Raw genomic sequence first — 5,929 nt, 5'->3', positions numbered from 1 at the left:
TTCACAATGGAGTACTACATGGCAATGAGAGGGAATGACATATGGCCCTTTGTAGGAAAGTGGATGGACCTTGAGGGTGTCATGCTAAGCGAAATAAGCCAGGCAGAGAAGGACAGAGACCATATGTTTGCACTCATAGGTCTAACAGGAAAACAGGAGAAACCTAATGGAGGACCAGGGGGAGGGGAAGAGGAAAAGGGAGTTGGGGATAGAGAGGGACACAAAACTTGAGAGACTATTGAATACTGAAAATGAACTGAGGGTTGAAGGGGAAGGGGGAGGGGGGAAAAGAGGTGGAGGTGGTGGGGGAGGGCACTTATGGGGAAGAGCACTGGGTGTTGTATGTAAACCAATTTGACAATAAACGATTTAAAAAAACAATAAAAAAATAAACTGTGACCAACAACAACAAAAATAAATAAAATAAAATAAAATGTAATTTTAAAGTAAAATTTTAAACTAAAATTCACAAAAATTATTTTTTGAGTGACTAATCAATCTTAAATAAAAGATAGTTTACTAGAAATACAAAATTCCTTTAGTAAATTTCTAATTTGCTTTTTGGTCTTAACATCATCAAGTGTATTATGAACCTTTGTGCTGTTTTGGTTTTGAATGAAGGGCCTTTATTTTCTATGTCACCGTTGTTGTGACATTAGAATTATTTGTTCATTGATTGATTGGAGTTTCTTTAATTGTCTACCTTTTTAGAGAAAGAAAACATCAGAAAAAAAATTTTAATAAATACTATACTTGCCTTTTTTAAAATTGCCCAAGAAGAACTTGTAGTTTTTACCTTTATTATTTCTCATACTGTTTTTTCTCTTGAGATGTAATGGACATATAACATTATATTAATTTCAGGTGTACATCATAATGATATGATATTTGTATACAGTGGAAAATGATCACTACAATAAATTTAGTTAACATTCATCACCATGCACAGTTACAAAAATGTCTTTTTCTTGTGATGAGAGCTTTTAAAATCTATTAACAACTATCAAATATACGACACAGTATCATTAACTATAGTCAGTGTGCTGCATACTACATTTTTATGGCTTATTTTATAATTATTTTATAATTGGAAATTTAAAACCTTTAGGTTAATTTTTTTCTATTGCAGTATTTGATTTTAAATTCCCCAAATGTTCTTGATATAAATCATTTCTTGGGGGAATCATTACACTCATGAACTCTGCTACTCATCGATAGTTCCCCCTTCCCCCCCCCCCCCACCCCCCCCCCCCCCCAGGAAACTCTAGCTGGAGTCACAAGAGAGCTAGACAATCTGACTGGAACCTCCCATCATCAGTTTAAACTCTGGGTCTGTTTTTGTTGAAATAAAAACCCTGGAGAAGTGCATAAAACTTTTCAGTTAACAAATAATTTTGTGTTTTCCTTTTGAATAAAGTGCAGTTGCTGCACATTACTCTGTGTTATTTAATCATAGCCTTAGGGACTAGACAGAGGTTCCTTGAAGAGTTTACTCGTGTCTTATGTCATCAAATTAATAGCCAAATAAAATGCCCCTGCAGAAGCAGAATAAGAGGTCCTTCTCTTTTCTCACTTGAACTTCATCTCAGTATATCAAATATAATATATAATAGTTGAACTTTAACAGTGCCCTCTGTGAAATTTTGTAAAATTTATTCACCCTTTGCTCTGCCAGTTAATTACTCATTTATGCATCATTTCTCCTCTGAATAACTTGTGACCTTATTGAAAGCATAGATGATGCTCCTGTTATCCTATATCTCCTATCTGAATACATAGTATAATCCATCATCGTATTATGTGTTGAGTGTATGTCCAGTGACTGTCGTGGAAGTAGAGCAGTGCACAGCACTGCATTTGCAATTTGATTTAAAGGGAAGAAATGAAGATTAAGTTCTGATGAGATGACAATAAAACAGATAAATTCATATTGCTAGTGAAAACATAAAATAATATGAACTTACACTGAGTGAAAGGAGGATCTTTCAGGATCCATAGAAGTATTGAAGCTTTTTGCCCCTACCATTATATTAATAAAAATTTTATTCTGAGAAATAATTACTCAGCAGAAAATGACATTAACTGATTCAACAAACAATTATTAAATGACAGCTATATGCCAGGTACTGTTGTGGATACGTGATCTCTATCATTCAACAAAATGGATCTTATATTCTAATAGATGGTGACAAGTAATGAGTGTAATAATTATAAATGATGAAACTATACAGGATATTAGGTAGTAATGAGGGCTTTGGAAAAAGAAGAGCAGAGTAAGAATCAAGAATATGGAATTAGAGATTAAAATTTCAAATGGAGTTTTAGGATAGGCCTTATTCAGAAAGCATTGAAGAGAGAGGGTAACCACATGATATCTGTGGGAAGATGATAAGCAGCAAATACAACAGTCCTAAAGTAGGAAAGTACTTGGCATGTTCCAGGAAAAGCTGAGGCAGTTGGGGTTGGGGAGTGAGCAAAGAGGAAAGTGGTAGAAGGTGAAGTTTGGGAGAAATGGAAGGCCGAATCGTGCAGGGCCTTGTTAGCCTTGTAAGGAATTTGGCTTTTATGTTGAGTGAAATGAGGATCCTTTCCTAGGCTCTGAGGAAGAAAAAAAAAAAAAAGAAAAGAGAAAGTGGACAAGATCTGACATTTTAAAAGGATCACTCTTGTTGTTGTGTTGAGAATAGCCCATAAAGGGGAAATGATTGAAGTTGGGTGACTGCTTAGGAAATGTGATAGGCTGAATAATGCCTCCCCAAAAGATATCCACATACTAATTTCTGAAAACTGTGAATGTTAGCTTATGAGGCAAAAAAATTTAATAAAATGAAATAAAATAAAAATCCTGTGGCTGTGATCATATCAAAGATATTGAAATGGGGAGATTATCTGGGATTATCCTATTGGGCACTTTAAATGCAACAACATGTATTTTCCTAAGAGGGAGGCAGAGGGAGATCTGAGCATAGGCAAGAAGAGTATGTGATGGAAGTGGAGTCAGAGACAGAAGATGTTGTAACTTTGGCTTTGAGGACGGAGGAAGAGGCATGAGCCAAGGACCATAGGAAGTGTAGCTGTAGTTACTGGAAATGACAAGGAAACAGAAAAGGTAAGGAAATGAATTTCCCCCGACAGCTCTCGAGGGAGTATAGCCCTGATTTTGGCTGAGTGATAGGGGTATTAGACCTAAGGCCTTCAAAACTCTAAGAGAGTAAGTTTCTGCTGTTCTAAGCCACCAAATTTGTGGTCATTTATTATAGTAGCCATAGAAAACTATTGCTCTTATCCAAGAAAGAGATGATGATAGCTCAGATGAGGATGATAAAATGGAGATGATGAGAAGAACCGCATTTTGAATTAAGTTTTATACATAGAATAAATAGGATTTTCAGTTTGATCAAAAGTAGCATTCGAAATAAAAGGAAATCAAGAAAAGCACCAATGTTTTAACCTAAGCAACAAGTGATTTTGCATTATAAAAAAGTTTCCAGTGGAAAAGGGTTTTCAAGGGGCAACCAGGAATTCTGTTTGGAACATACTGGATTTGAGAATATTTTTCGAGATCTAAATGGAGGTTTGAGTAGACAGTTGGATATAAAAGCATGGAGTTTAGAAGACAGATCTTTTTCTGGTGGTAGAAATTTGGGAGTTATGAATGCATATTTGTAGAATTATTAGTTGAAATGCTTAAAGTTCAAAGAACTTAAGAATCAAAGTTCAACTTTCTTGACATTTATATGAACTTTGTTTCAGTTGGAATGCTTTTGTTAAATGATCCTCTAAAGCACTGCATTCTTCCCCATCCTGTTGGTGTAGTGACTATTATAGTTTAATAAAAGCCATCTTATTTGTAAAAAGAGGGAAAGGAAGGAAAAATATCAACCTAAGCATTAAGGAATGTAACCTGTTAATATGGGTTTATATTACTTATATTAATATGGGATAAATAATGGAGATTTTCAAGAAAGATGATAAAATTTCCAAGAAAGATATCTACTTATTTCTGACTTTTCAGAAATAAGAAATTAGGCAATGGTAGCCATGAATTGATTTCTATAATATTAGCCTTATGGTAGAAATTTGATACTATATGGAGATACATTTAGTGTTAAATTTTTATAGAGTTAGAATAACTCATGAGAGAAAGGAGTCCCTTAACTGTGAAATATTTTAATGTCAAAAACTGCTTTATTGATTTTTCACTGATATAATTTCATTAACATTTTAAAAATTCCATTGCTTGAATTTTACTTTTCCCACAAGCTGATTTGTAATATGTGGACATAAGCTTGTCTTGAAAAGGTAGCTGGAACGAAAATTCTTAGAGATCAAATAGAAATTATATTATCTCTGAAGGACAACACGCACGATTTAGAATTTTTTGTAGTATTATAATGCAGCATCTAAGAACTCAGAAGTCTTTTATAAATTTGAAGAGCAATACTGAGATTTCCATTTCTGGCGCTGATGGAGTTTCTTTTGGAAGTTCTGCCAAAATCAACTAAGAGAGCTAAATAAAATATATGAAATAACATTTCTTTGAAGGCATCAGAGAGCTTCTAGAATAATAACACTTCACTGGGAAAAGTCTGGGGGAAGTAGGATTCACACACAAATGTGAGCTGTTATGCTATAGCCACTTTTAGTTTTAGAATATCTGATATTTGGTGCGGACCAAGGGGCTTGGAGTCCTAAGGAAAGGTGCAGAGGATTACTAGCGAAAGGCAGAGAAAAAGGAGAGATACTGGCAGAATACATTAAAAATATTAGAGACTTGGGGGCCTGGGTGGCTCAGTCGTTTAAGCATCAGACTTTGGCTTGGGTCATGATCTCACTGTTCCCACGTTTAAGCCCCACATGGGGCTTTGTGCTGACCGCTCAGAGCCTGGAGCCTGCTTCGGATTCTGTGTCTTCCTCTTCCTCTGTCCCTCCCCCATACTCTTTCTGTCTCTCTCTCTCTCTCTCTGAAAAATAAACAAACATTTAAAAAATTGTTTTTAAATATTAGAGACTTGATTGAGATTCTGAGATCTCAGAGAAGAGATAGGTGAAGAACTAACACCAACACCACCGATTTTTCTCAGTACATCTAATTCTAAAACTATGTGCGGTAATCCGAGCAGAGTAAGAAGCTAAGCAGAAAGCCCTTGAGATGCAGAGCAGAGCTGATAGCAGTGCTGGTGGTAAGGGTTAGAATTCAAGACATTTCAGAGGGAGAGACCCTAGTGAATACTACAGACCCTTCATGGGAAACACTAGAGGGTCACTTTCTGTGAACAAACTCAAAGTAGTGGCAGTCATACCTCATGACAGCTAAGTACCAGTGGGATTAAAGTGATTGGCATTACACTATTAACTACCAAAGGAAAAGATAAACTTTCTGTAGAGGAAGATAACATGGTTCACAACTTTTATAATTTTTCATATATAATGTTTTCCATTTAGTTAAAAAATTACCATGTATGCAAAATGACAGGATCACATGACTAGAAAACAAGAGAAGAGAAAACACACCCAATGATGATCCCGACATTGGTAGAGGACTTTAAAATTCTTACGATTAATTTATGGAGGAATACATGGAGAGGTAAAACTGAAGAATTCACCAGAGAACTGTTGTTTTTAAACAGGACAAAAAAGCAGTTTGAAATTCTGTAAGTGAAGAACATAGTAACTGTTGGGGCCCAGTAGACAATAATAACCCTCAAACAATATTTTGCCTCTTGGACCGCACATATGGCTTCTGTTCATCCTATGATTTACTTTATTTTCTGGGAGTGAACATAAACCTCTCCCAAAAGATTTGCTTAAGGATAAGCATCCCACCCTTGAATAATTAATGCAGGGCGTTAAGGAATGTATATCTCCTCATAGAATTCTTCAGACCTATCATATGTTTAAAACCAGACTATCATTAGGGGATTCTTTT

This window comes from Suricata suricatta, chromosome 14 (assembly GCF_006229205.1).
Source record: "Suricata suricatta isolate VVHF042 chromosome 14, meerkat_22Aug2017_6uvM2_HiC, whole genome shotgun sequence".
Taxonomy (NCBI): Eukaryota; Metazoa; Chordata; class Mammalia; order Carnivora; family Herpestidae; genus Suricata; species Suricata suricatta.
This window is presented reverse-complemented; position numbering follows the sequence as displayed.